This window comes from Sceloporus undulatus, chromosome 5 (assembly GCF_019175285.1).
Source record: "Sceloporus undulatus isolate JIND9_A2432 ecotype Alabama chromosome 5, SceUnd_v1.1, whole genome shotgun sequence".
Taxonomy (NCBI): domain Eukaryota; kingdom Metazoa; phylum Chordata; class Lepidosauria; order Squamata; family Phrynosomatidae; genus Sceloporus; species Sceloporus undulatus.
Genome location: NC_056526.1, coordinates 41,573,082 through 41,585,737, shown reverse-complemented (window position 1 = coordinate 41,585,737; position 12,656 = coordinate 41,573,082). Strand labels below are relative to the sequence as shown.

At 39.3% G+C, this 12,656-nt stretch overlaps 1 long non-coding RNA gene across 1 annotated transcript; it reads right to left on the bottom strand.

Annotated features, from left to right (window-relative positions):
• Positions 1-1,088: 1,088 nt before the first annotated feature.
• Positions 1,089-8,270, bottom strand: LOC121931310. The gene is made up of 3 exons (XR_006104111.1): positions 8,148-8,270; positions 7,846-7,950; positions 1,089-1,414 (listed from the first exon to the last, which is right to left on the bottom strand). It is a non-coding gene; the product is annotated as an uncharacterized LOC121931310 (long non-coding RNA).
• Between the last annotated feature and the right edge of the window lie 4,386 nt (positions 8,271-12,656).

Here is a 12,656-nt window from a genome sequence, read left to right as displayed (position 1 = left end):
TTATTATTATTATTATTATTATTATTATTATTATTATTATTATTAACCTTTGAAGGGCTGAGGCTTGGATTCAAGCAATCTATACATCTCTCTGCTAGTGCTAAAAAGCAAGGATGAAAGTCATTTTTCAGGAGCAAACTTTTGGGGAGCTTTTTGTGGTCCCACACCTTTAACACCAGTTTACCATTATCTCCACACTCCCCATCTCTTCTCTTTATCAAAACAGAAATTTATCTCCACATCTACATATCTATATGATAAAGTGATATTAAAAGCACATGAGCATGACTGTTGCGGGGGGGGGGGGAGCCAACATTGGGGAAGATACAGTAGATAGCAGCTTCCTGAGGTACCTCTCTTTTTTCTATGTGTGATAACATGCATCTAGTATTGAGTGCCCTCACTGCAGAGCGTGGGACCAACAGATTAACGTCACAAGATTATCAGGATTGACTGATAGTAAACATGCTTACTGTCGGCTTCAGTCAGCTTGAGAAACTAGACAGAGGGTCAGCAGTTTTGCAGCAGGCAACCTTCTTCCCACATGCCTGCTCACCTCCAGCTCCCCATCTGCCTCAGCAGCACTAAAGCTTTCAACTTGTCATTTCATTGTTCCTTCTTATATAGTGTTCACCCTCATCCAGTTTCCTGCATTTTTAACTATTTGTTTTCCAATTAATTTCTCATTTTTCTATGGTGCATTGCAGTATGTACAGTGGGCCCTTGATATCCACTGGGCGTTGGTTCCAGGTCCCCCCGTAGATGCCAAAATCTGTGGATGTTCAAGTCCCATTATATACAGTGGCACATTAAAATGGTGTACCTTGTATAAAATAGTAAAATCAAGGTTTGCCTTTGAGAATATATAGATATTTAAAATATTGAATCTGTGGATACAGAATTTGTGGATGCAGGGGACCGATTGTATGTTGATTGCCTTGGGAAACATACATCAGGCAAAATACCATTCCTTTTCTGTATCCTTTACAATATCTTCCTTCCCTCCTTCGCACCTTTTCCTTAGTCCTGGGACTGCAGGTGGCTTATATACAGATAAAAGTCACATCATACAAATGAATAGAATAGAATAGAATTTTATTGTTAAAAGCTAAAAGCCAATATAAAATCATACAAATGTTAAAATATAATTAAACTGTCAATAATATAAAAAGCAACTTTGACATCTGTACATGGATATGTACATGTATCCATAAAATCATAATCATTAAGATATAGATACCCAATACAGCACATTATTAAAGACCCTTATCACATGAACAATTAGTCCTCAAAGGCCTTTCAAAATAATAACAACAGGTTTAACCTGCCTATGGAAGGATAGCAATGAGGTCATCACCGTAACATTTCTTGGAAGGGAGTCCTACAGTCTTCTGTTCCTTCTGCACTGCTGTAGCTGCAGAGACAGAGAAGGAGAAATCTGATACACTGTGTGACCCTGAAAAGACCAATTAGAACAAGTACTGGGCCCAAAACAAGATGTTGAGTGTTCCCCTTTCCTCTCTGCCCCTGTAAATTCTCCTGCCAGGCTTCTTCTCCTGCCAGGCTTCTTTACCTACACTGCCTTCTTTCTTTTCTCAGTTGAGTGTTCCTTGGCTTGTACAACAAAAGCAGAAGCTGCAAAAAGAGGAAGAAAGGGAGGAAAGGAAACTACAGGCAACTGGTGGCTTCTGTGTCCATGGGGTGGTTTTAAAATACAGTTGGCCCTCCACATTTGTGGCTTTGACTTTTGCAATTTGATTAGTCACAGATTGTATTAATATGTTCTTTCTAAGAACCTCTAGTTCCTCCAATATGACTCTTTGGTCAACATCAGCCAGAAGTCATGCTGGAGGACCTAGATATTGCTATAGAGCGCACTTTTTTAGGCATTTGTAGGTCCTCCAGGTCAGTTCTATGGTCAATATTTAGCAGATGTTGACCACCGAGTTGTGCTGGAGGAGCTAGAGGTTCCTAGACAGGGATTTTCTCAGGTTAAAAAAATAGTGTTTTTGTTATTTGCAGTTTCCCCTCTTTCATAGGTTTCCTGTGCTTCTAGCCCCAGCGAATGTGGATGGCCCACTGTACTGTCCCAAGTTTCTGAATCTGTTTGAAAAATAGAGTTCAGCATTTTGGAAAGCTGATTTAAAGTTCAAGCTAAATTCTCCAGTAGGGAGTCACTGGCCACCACTGAGGGAAATATTTCCCTGAGGCCTATAGCTAAACAGTGTTGTAGCTCTGCAGTTGCATCACACATCACATAAAAGCAGCAGCAGGAGGTGCTGGCCTCCTCTCCTTTCATAGGAGGCCCAGCCTCTCAGCCTAGCTGGAGACAGGGGAAGAGAAAACATCAGATTCAGAAAAAGAATATTAAATAGATACCCAACAAAAGAGGACACTTTCCCAGATGTAATAGCCAAACTCCAACCCAATAGAAGAACTCTATTTAAGGTGTTTTATCTTCCATTGAGGTGGGATAGCAAGGATATATAGAAAAGCCATCTAATTGACTGACTCTCAACACTAATATTTCTCTGCCTTGAAGATTTTTATGAGAGAATATTTCCCAAACACAAGATTCAATCAGCAGCAGCAGCACCACCACCATCATCACAGATTGAGTGCTTCTTACTGAATATTATTGGGCATCAACACGTGTTTTTATTGTTGTTGTGAAGTACTTTCATGTTAACTCTGACCTTGCTGCTGTTGTTAATCATCTTCAAGTCGATCTCAACTCAGGTCAACCCTCTGGATGAGCCATCTCTAAGACTCTCTATCCTCCATTGCTTTGCTTAGATCTTGTAAATTCATACTCTTGACCTCCCTAATAGAGTTTATCCATATAGAGTGCAGTTTTCCTCTCTTTCTACATCCCTCCACCTTTCGTAGCATTATTGTCTTTTCCAATGGCAACCCTATTATATAATTTTCTTGGCAAGATTTATTCAGAGATTTATGCCTCCCTCTAAGGCTGAGAGAGTATGACCTGCCCAAGGTCAGCCAGTGGGTTTCTATGGCTGGTGGGGTTTCAACCTTGCTCATAGAGACATAATTGAACACTCAAACACTTTAACACCAAGTTGCTTCTCATCAACAAGTGACTGTATTCCCGCTCCTATCCCCATACTGGATGCAGTTTACAGACAATAGACTTTAGTCCTTTACACCTGCTAAATATCAGACAAATACCTAGAGGAGGTTGTGGCAAGAGGATTAATAGACTAGTCTGCTAATAATACCATCCCATTTTTGCTTAGATTGCCATTGCCAGAGTAAATTGCTGGGTAATTATCTGGTTGAAAATGTCCCACTCTCATCAATTTTAGTTCACTCATACCAAATATAGCAGTATTAAATGTTCCATTTCTTTTAAATTCTCTAGTTTCCCCTGACTCATGTTTCTCACATTTCATGTCCCTCTTGTATAACTTGTGCAGCTTTGGGCTTTCCTTTAAAATCTGAGCATATCAGCAATGGAATATTATTTTGGCTTGAGGCCAGTTCCATCATTAGATTCAGTGCTATTAGCATTTCTCACTTCTTCAGTAGCTAATTGAGTACCTTCCCACCTAGGGTCTCATCTTCCAGCATTATATTTTGCTTCACTTTGGATTGTCCCATTATAGGGTTTTCAAGGTAAATGGTATTCAGAAGTGTCTTTATCTGTGAAACACTATTAAGAATTAGCTAAAGTGCCATTTGCACTGTCTATAAGAGACCCTTTGCTAGTGTCACTAGCTGCCCAGCTTTCCTTCCAGTTTCTCTGATGCCCTCAACACTGGAGCTACCAGTTCTCTTTTGGTATTGTGATACCTGAAGAAGATGAATGCCCCTTAGCCTGAACACTGAGCTTTCCAGCCTGGGTCATTTTTCTAGGAGTCTTGATAGGACCTAGCCTCCTGACAGTATTACACTCAGCCTCCCTGACACCCTCAGCCCCTTCATTATATTAATGTGTACATCTAAGAGGGTATACAACCAAAATTTATTTGCAAACCAGGACATTTGGAGGACATGTTCTAATGGGGATACAGAGTTGGTAGATGGTAGTACCAGTTGGTATGCACTGTGGTAAAAGTGGTGCTATGTTTCATACAGTTGAAATCTTGACCATGGACAGGGCAAGTTACTTCTACATGCAGAAGACACCCAGATCAGACCTGTTATTTTTAGATACTGTCAGTTATTATATAGAGACAAGAGGTGTCTGTGGTAGAATTACAAGGCATGGCAAGCTTAAACTCTTAGTACTCTCAGTGAAGCTACTCATTATACGAACAGAACCTAAAATAGCACTTTCTCCAAGCACAGTTCCACTAGGTTGTTTGCTCCTTTATGTGTACGGATGACAGTAGAAGGAAGTGTCAGTTTGGGTAGGTCTGTGCATTCAGTGTTTCAAGGGGACTGGCCTAGCAAATCCATCGGCACTTGGCTGCTTAATGGTAGCAACTGACCTTCAAACCTATGGTGAGAGGTACAATTAAAAAAAACAAAACACCAGACTCTCCTTGCAAAATGATAAAAGATTTTCAGCAATTGCAAAATCCTCTTTTCCTTATTTATTTGACTGTAAGCCATCTTGGTCCAGGACCACCTCATGTCATTTTTTATCTAAAAATAAATCTAGTATATGCTCTGGTACCTTACAGACAACAGCAACACAGTTCTCTTTGCTACCTGGCGCAGGTGGCTGTGTGCCTATTAATCTGGAAGCAATAGAAAATTATCCCCAAATTAGGCATGCCCTCAATTTTGAAAAATTAGTGAATGAAAATGTAATGACTTAAAAAAAAAGATGCCTGACAGGAACCTCTGAGCTTGTAGAACAGAAGGTGCGGGTGAGGGAGAACATATTTTCCTGTTGGAAATTAAGAGAAAAATCAGCTAAATGGACTATTCCCAGATGAAGGTGAAATGAGGGAATTGTTCCTTCTCATTTCATTAGGGAAATAGTGTAAAGGATATTTAATCTAGACCACTTGCATTTAGCCAGAAGGCAGATGCAAAGCAGAGCAGAGCAGAACAGAGGGAGAGCTCTGGCATCACAATGACTATGAGGGAAGAAAGAAGCTAACATAGTAAATACATTATAGACAGACCCCTGGAGAGCCCTTGAAAGTTGCTGCAATAAATGAATTAAGCCTTGGAAATTATAGGAAACTGCTGCTCTATTAGCCAAACTGGAGATTTGCATATTGTCATTTCCTTGTCTGGAGCTGAACACCCCCAGAATTGGAGAATGTACACCCTCATTTCTTGCCTGGAGGTGACCCACAAAAACTGGAGACAACCCTAGCCTTGAGGCTTGCTCCCTAACTAGATGGTGTTTTTGAAGTGGAGGAAGCTGTCCCATTATCAGTGTTAAAGAAAGACTCATATAGTATGACCAGTCCGGCCCCATAGCCTGATAACCAAGATTGGTGTTCAGTTTAAAAGTGTTGTCTTTCATTTTCCTGTAAACAAATACAGATCTTCCAATTTTCCTGGAATTGCTGGGGAGAAGGAATCCACTATCATGGTACATTGTGACCTAAAATCGTCTAAAAGAAGGAATCAATCCTATGCATGTCTTCTTGGAAGTAAGACTTACTGTATTCAATGCATCATATTCATAGTTGAACTGCTCAGAATTGCATTCTGAACAGTGTAGCTGGGGTCATAGCTCTACAGATTATTACTTTTGAGAGATATTTTCAGATAGATTTGATCAGGTTAATCATTTGACTGAATTTGGCTGGGGACTGTCAGCCCTTTCAAGAACACTCATAATGCCTTTGAGTCCATTGCATATTCATGATTAAGATTAGAATTGTTCCCAGATGCTAGCCATGTGCTGGATTTTCAAATTTTTAATTGATGTTGAAGAATGTGAACTGAATTTTCAAGCTTTTCAGTGCATTTGGTGGTGGAGCTTCCTACTCTTGCTGCACAACTGCATTTTTGGTACACTGAATTTGGTCATTGTTTTTCCCATCTTGTCATGCTTATAGATACCTGGCTTTTTCTGAAAGAGCATTTTATTTTGACTGAAAGCATTTTTCTAAATTCGACAGTTCAGCCTTTCCTGCAGCTGCAACTTCTTGGAGGAGTCAAGAGGATTAGCCAGAATGTACTACAACTTTTCTAATTAAGTATCCTGCTCATGGTAGTGCATTTTTCTGAAATCATGGTGGAGGCAGAAAAGATGTACCAACTACTTTCATAACTCTACTTTTCACAGGTAATCACACTTTAGCTGGTTTGCTATGATATTTTCCTTGAACCACATGTAACATTTCAATGCTACAAAATGTACCATAGGTATCATACAATTCATAATTACGCAAGATTCATAACGAACTTGGGATGTCTGATCATTTTTGAAAAACAGAATTCATCTTTCTCATCAGCTTCAGAAAAATAAATCTTGAAGAGCTGCTTTAAAATAAGGAAGAGCAAAAGTGAACTTTAAAGAAGATGGAAAGGTACTGAAGGATGAGAGACTGTCAGAATATCCTGGCTCTGCAAAAGTTTATTAGCGTTCTGTTCAAAATGTGTTTTGTTTTGCAAATGAGAGATTTTGACAGTATCAGACCTTTTTAACACTAATAGTGCATGTTTGCTGGAGAAGATTAGCAAGTGCACTTTGTTTTATGGACCTAATCAGGTAACTCAATGATAGCTAGTAATGACAGTTAGAAAGAGGAATATAATTTGGATTGTGTTTTAATTGTGTCCTGATATTTTCTTCCATGTATGATATTGCCTATTCTCTTTCCCAATTTTTTTACTGATATGATTAACCTAATAAAAACCATGGCTAATAAAAAAAATAACTAGCAAAACACTACAAACCATACTGCTGTTCTTACTTGTGAGGCAACTTCCTAGGACTTTTAAAATGTACCACTGTGTAAAAAAAAAGGAGAAATTTTGAATTGTTCACTGGAATCATAGATCTTGATTCAGAATAAGAAGATATTTCTAAACACCTCTTACAAAGTGGTACAAACTGGTTTTTAATATAGTTCACTTAATATTTTAATGCCACCATATGATAAAGAGGAACACTGTGTGTGGTAGGATTAAAGAAGAGGTAGGACTCTGGAGACCATGGTTTGATTCCTTGTCCGGACATGAAATGAACTGGGTAACCTTGGGGGAAGGTAATGGCAAACCCCCTCTGAACAAATCTTGCCAAGAAAACCCTGTGATAATAAATAATAATAATAAATAAAACTTTTATTTGTATCCCGCTTTTCTGTGACAAGACAATCAAAGCGGCTCACAACACATTAAAATCCACATTTACAAAATTATGTCCCAAATTCCCCCCCCCTTAAAACAGGATTAAACATATTACAATTAAAATATCTATTAAAAAAAACCCAGCGAGGACAGAGCGGTGGGCTAATACATGATGTGGGGGGCAGTTATTCTGTGGCCGGACACTTTTATTCAGGAAAGGCCTGCCGGAAGAGATCCGTCTTGACAGCTTTTTTAAAGGTTCACCTTTAGAGTTACCATAAGTTAGAAATGACTTGAAGACTCACAACAACAACAACCACTGGGGAAAATACAATCCAATACATGCTTACCAGATAATATGTCACATTACACTCTGTGCTGCTTACTTCTGATAAGATGTGTATAGGATTGCAATTTCTCCTTCCACTCTAGTTTTTATATTCCTTACCCTAGCAGCCTTCCTTATCTTAAATAATGTAAACATGGGAAATGTATTTCCCTTCAGATTTTGAACTGCAAATTCCATTATTTTTAATCATTGGCTATATGGGCTGGAATTGCTGGGACTGCAGTACAGTGAAGTCTGCTGGGCCACATGTTAATGCCACCTGTGCTCACCTGTGCTGTCATAGTATTTTTGCATCAGCCTCTCAACTTGACATATGGTCAGCCAGCAGAAAAGGGCAGAATTTGTCCACGTGTCTTATTTTTCTCACCTTTAAGCTGGGGACAGGAGTTAGGTGATTAGCTGGCTTGTAAGCACATTAATCAGGCATTAAACCTTCACATCTGAAACATGGAGGAGTGACAGGCAGCCACCAGACAAGGCAATCTTCCTCCCTGAATAAAGCCTTTTGATAGCTCAGATCATGCCTTTCCTGCACTGGCTGCAGAAGTGAAAGATGTGTCAGAATACTTACCATACTACTTCTTGCTCCATGTTGTGGGAATGATTCTTCAATAGCTAGATTCCTTGGGTTGTAGTTAAACATCTTTGTTAGACCATGTGTTTCCTGTTAGAAACTTCTATTACACACTTTGAATTGTATGGAAAGAGAAAGTGAAATCATACATGATGATGATGATGATGATGATGATTATGATGATTTAAATAAAGGCAAAATGGTACTCTCCCACCTCTGAGAGGTTGTTAAGATGGGAAATAGCTATAGGAAAAAGGACCAAATCTAGGATGGTCATGTCAGGAATCTTCAAGTCCCTGAACTGCAAGGGCAAAGCCTAAGATCTAGGGATGACTTTCTGGAAAAATCACAAGGGATGAGCCCCACATTGTCATTAAGAGGCATACATTAAGAATCAACCAGAGTTCCTCAGAGCATGTCATTAAAATAAAAACCACAAATTTTAACAAGTGAAAAAAGCTTTGGCTGGAAATTGTTTTCTGTGCTCTGTACCGAACACAAAATCCCAAAGTTTTCCTCACTCTCTTTCTATGCACACGTTTGCAAGCTGACATTTCACTTCCTCCTTCTCTACCAGCTTCATTTTATAGAAGTGCAGGTGGGGAATTAGAAAGAAGGGGAAGCAAAGGCTATTTGATTAAGCAAATATGTGCATGTCTTGCAGGAAAAAAATAAAATAAAATAAATTCACAGCTGCTGCAGTCATAACCACACATAAGCCTATACAGTGAATATGTGCACACAGTTGTGACTCCCCCTGGCATTGATGTGGCTATGTAATGGGAGTCCCATATGGCTTTCCAAACTGATTTCTGAATGGCAGTAAAGGGGTCAAATGGGCTAGGGATACTAGATAGGATTTAAGCTGCTCCTGCTTGCTGTGGACAATATCTTCAGGAGACGTAGAGATACTCCCTTATCCAACCCTCAAATTTCACAATTCCTTTTCACCATTTTATATTTGGTTCAGTATGTTGTGTAAGAGAGTGAGGCTCAAAACACACTGCAGAAATAATCCAGTTTGAGACTGCTTTAACTGCTTTGGCTCAGTGCCTGGGAATTCTGGGAATTGTAGTTTATTGTGGCACCAGAGTTACTCTAGTTCAGTGATGGTGAACCTTTTACAGACTGAGTGCCCAAACTGCAACCCAGACCCCACTTATTTATTGCAAAGTGCCACGTCCCTCTGGCTTTCTAGTAAGAAACTCTGGCAAACTCTGTGCTAGGGCAACAGCATGTGTGCCCACAGAGAGGGCTCTGAGTGCCACCTCTGGCACTCGTGCCATAGGTTCGCCATCACTGCTCTAGTTAGTATGTGTGTTATTTTATATTTCTTCTAATAAAAGTTCATGTAGTTTCCCATGCCTGGAGTCTCTTACAAGTTATTACCAATATAGTTGGTGCATAGTTCCTGCATATGTTACCCCCTTTCAAGTTAATTAAAGATTGTAACTGTCAGTGGAGACTCTACAAACTCCACACATTTTGAATAACTATTATGTAATTGTTTAAATACCTTGGGTTTTCACATTGTATTGCATTGGTTTGTCTGAAAGAGTGGACTGAAAGATATAGCCATGTTAATGTGTAGAATTAGGGTTGCCATAAGTGAGGACCTCCAAACCAGGACAAATGTAGGACAAATGTAGGGCAACATTTTCAAATGTAGGACACATTTTTATAAAAATGGAGGACGCGCAAAAAATTGAGGTTTTTTTTTAAAAAATGTTAATATAAATGCATGTTTTTAGGCATGATCAAAATGGAGGACATTTTGGCATTATTCTTAGACAGATGGCAGAAATGGACTTGCCCTCGGGTTCAACTTTACTTCTCAGAAGTGTGTACTTGGTCAAGGGACTGTGGTTTTCCTTCACTGCGCATGAGTTTGTAAAAATCACAGCAAGTTACATTGGCCGTGCCTCAGAGGCTTGTTGATAACAATATCATCATCATCATCATCATCATCATCATCATTGTGCAAGAAAGGCAGACATGTTAGCATTCAAAGCGCCATAAATACACAGAAAATGCACTTGCATATATTTAATAATAAAAAATAATGAAAAAATAAATAAAAAAACAAGGCAGGGGTGTATATATTTAATAATAAAAATTAATGAAATAAAACAAAAACAAGCAATAATAAAATTAATGAAATAAAATAAAAACAAGCAATAATAAAAATTAATGAAATAAAATAAAAACAAGCAATAATAAAAATTAATAAAATAAAAAATAAAAAGCAATAATAAAAATTAAAAAATTAAATAAAATAAGTATTTTATATTTTTAAATATCATTTTAAAACCCCAAAATACCAAGGCAGACCTAATGGCCACTAACTCAGCTCTCCTCCTCCTCCTCCTTCTCTGGCCCAATTCTGCCCTGGCCTTCAGGCACCCTTCCTCCGGCTCCTTCCTCCTCCTCCTCTCCCCTCTCCTCCTCCTTTTGATGGCTGGCGCGCGTGCACGCGGAGGGAACCAGGGCAGGCGCGCGCGGGGGGGAGGAAAGTGAGGCAGGCGCGCGCGCAGGGGGAGGAAAGTGGGGCAGGTGTGCGTGCGCGCACGGAGGGAATAGGGCAGGTGCGCGCGCTGCCACTGGCCCCTGCTGAGGCCTGGGCGGCACGCAAACCCTCCCAGTGGGGGCGTGGGGGCCGCGGCGCTTCTGCCGCCCGCCGAGGAAGAGGAGGAAGGCGGAGACGGAGGAGGAGGTGGGTTGGCGCCGCAGCAGCCGCATTAGCAGCAGTGGCAATGGCCGGAGCGGGCCCTCAAACCAGGAACAAGGCACAGGTGGGGGCCCAAACCGGAACGGGACCGGCCCCCCAAACCGTGAATGGCACAGGGGCCGCCGGGTTATGGCAATCCTATGTAGAATCAGTATGTAGAGAGATCTTGTAGCATCTTTGAGACTAACTGAAAGAAAGAAATGGGAAGCACAAGCTTTCGTAGACTTCAGTCTACTTCCTCAGAAATAGTCTTAAAGGTGCTAAATTCCATCTTTCCCTTTTATGACTGATCATTTTAACTCTTACAGTTGGCAAACAGGAAGCAAAGTATGGAGAAACTTTAGTCACAGCCACCACACGCCCCCAAGTTCCTCTCCCTGAAAATAGTTGAAACTTGAAGAGCAATGAGGAGCCTGTTTATTGTAATTGTAATTTGAAAATAGAACAATCATTTTGAAATAAAATACAGTTTGACTCTTCCCTGTTTTTAAAATGGAACCCCCATGAGTGAAAGACAAATTTCAGATTTTAAGATTAAGTGGACATATTCTGGATCACAAAGCTGACTGATGTTGTGGTTTTACAGTTGTGGTTTTTAGTTTTGTAAGATCAAGAAACGGCTAGACTTTCCTTTAATACCGGCACATACTTGAACAATAAGTCGGTTTGCTGGGAATGGGAGCTTGTGGTTAACTGCCAGTGCAATCCTATATCTATATATATATGAGAGAGAGAGAGAGAGAGAGAGAGAGAGAGAGAGAGAGAGATGTGTGTGTGTTGTTTGTTGATTGAGTGTTTAAAAGTGTGATTATGAAGAAAATAAAAATAGGAGAGGGAAAAAAGAATTCAGAAGGGACAGTATTTGTAGGATATGAACATGAGCTAGGTGTATACATTAATAAAGGCTGACTATATTTCCCCATATGAAGTTGGTTTGTATAAAATACATGGTTGTGTATAAGTAAGGTAGCAAGGTGGTTAATGTTTATCTTTCCAAATCTGTGGTGTAGGCCTTTCAGTTACAATAAATGTGTGCAAGATCCAACTAGATTAATCATCAGTGTGATCCCATGTTTCAGCGATATAATTTGAAAGAACATACGCAAGTACAAAAGCCGAAGATTTTTTTTTCTTTGTCATACATTTAGCCAAAAAGGGGTAATGAATGACTACATTCACATTACATTCTATAATGTTGGTTTCTTTCTGGTGCCAAGGAAAGACATGGCTTTTTATTTATTTTTTAAAATGTGGCATAATTTATTTTGAAATGTACATGTACATGGATTTATTTGATGTATTCTTTTAAACTGTTTTAATTTGTTGTGATGTTTAATGTTTTATTTGTTTAAGCTATCTTATTGTTTTAATCTATAATTGTTTTAAATTGTTTATTGTTTTATCTTTATTCTGCCCTAATATTCCATAATAAAGGGCAAGATAATCCTTTATACAGTGTGTGTATATGTGTGTGTGTGTGTGTGTGTGTGTGAGAGAGAGAGAGAGAGAGAGAGAGAGAATGCTTGCATTTATAAAGGTTTGGTAAACCATCTTTACTAATATATCTAATACAAATATAAGAAATACAACATCTAGAGTGCATTCCAGACTGATTAAAAAGGCTGGAAAGTCAAGATCTATTTTGGTGATCCTATATGTTTGCTTATCCCAGAATATTTTTTGTCAGCTCCTGGTACAGTCAGTAAAGTTTTTATACCAGCTCCCCACATCGGTTTATTGTAATCCAGTATAAAATGAGAAAGAACAAGAACAAAATC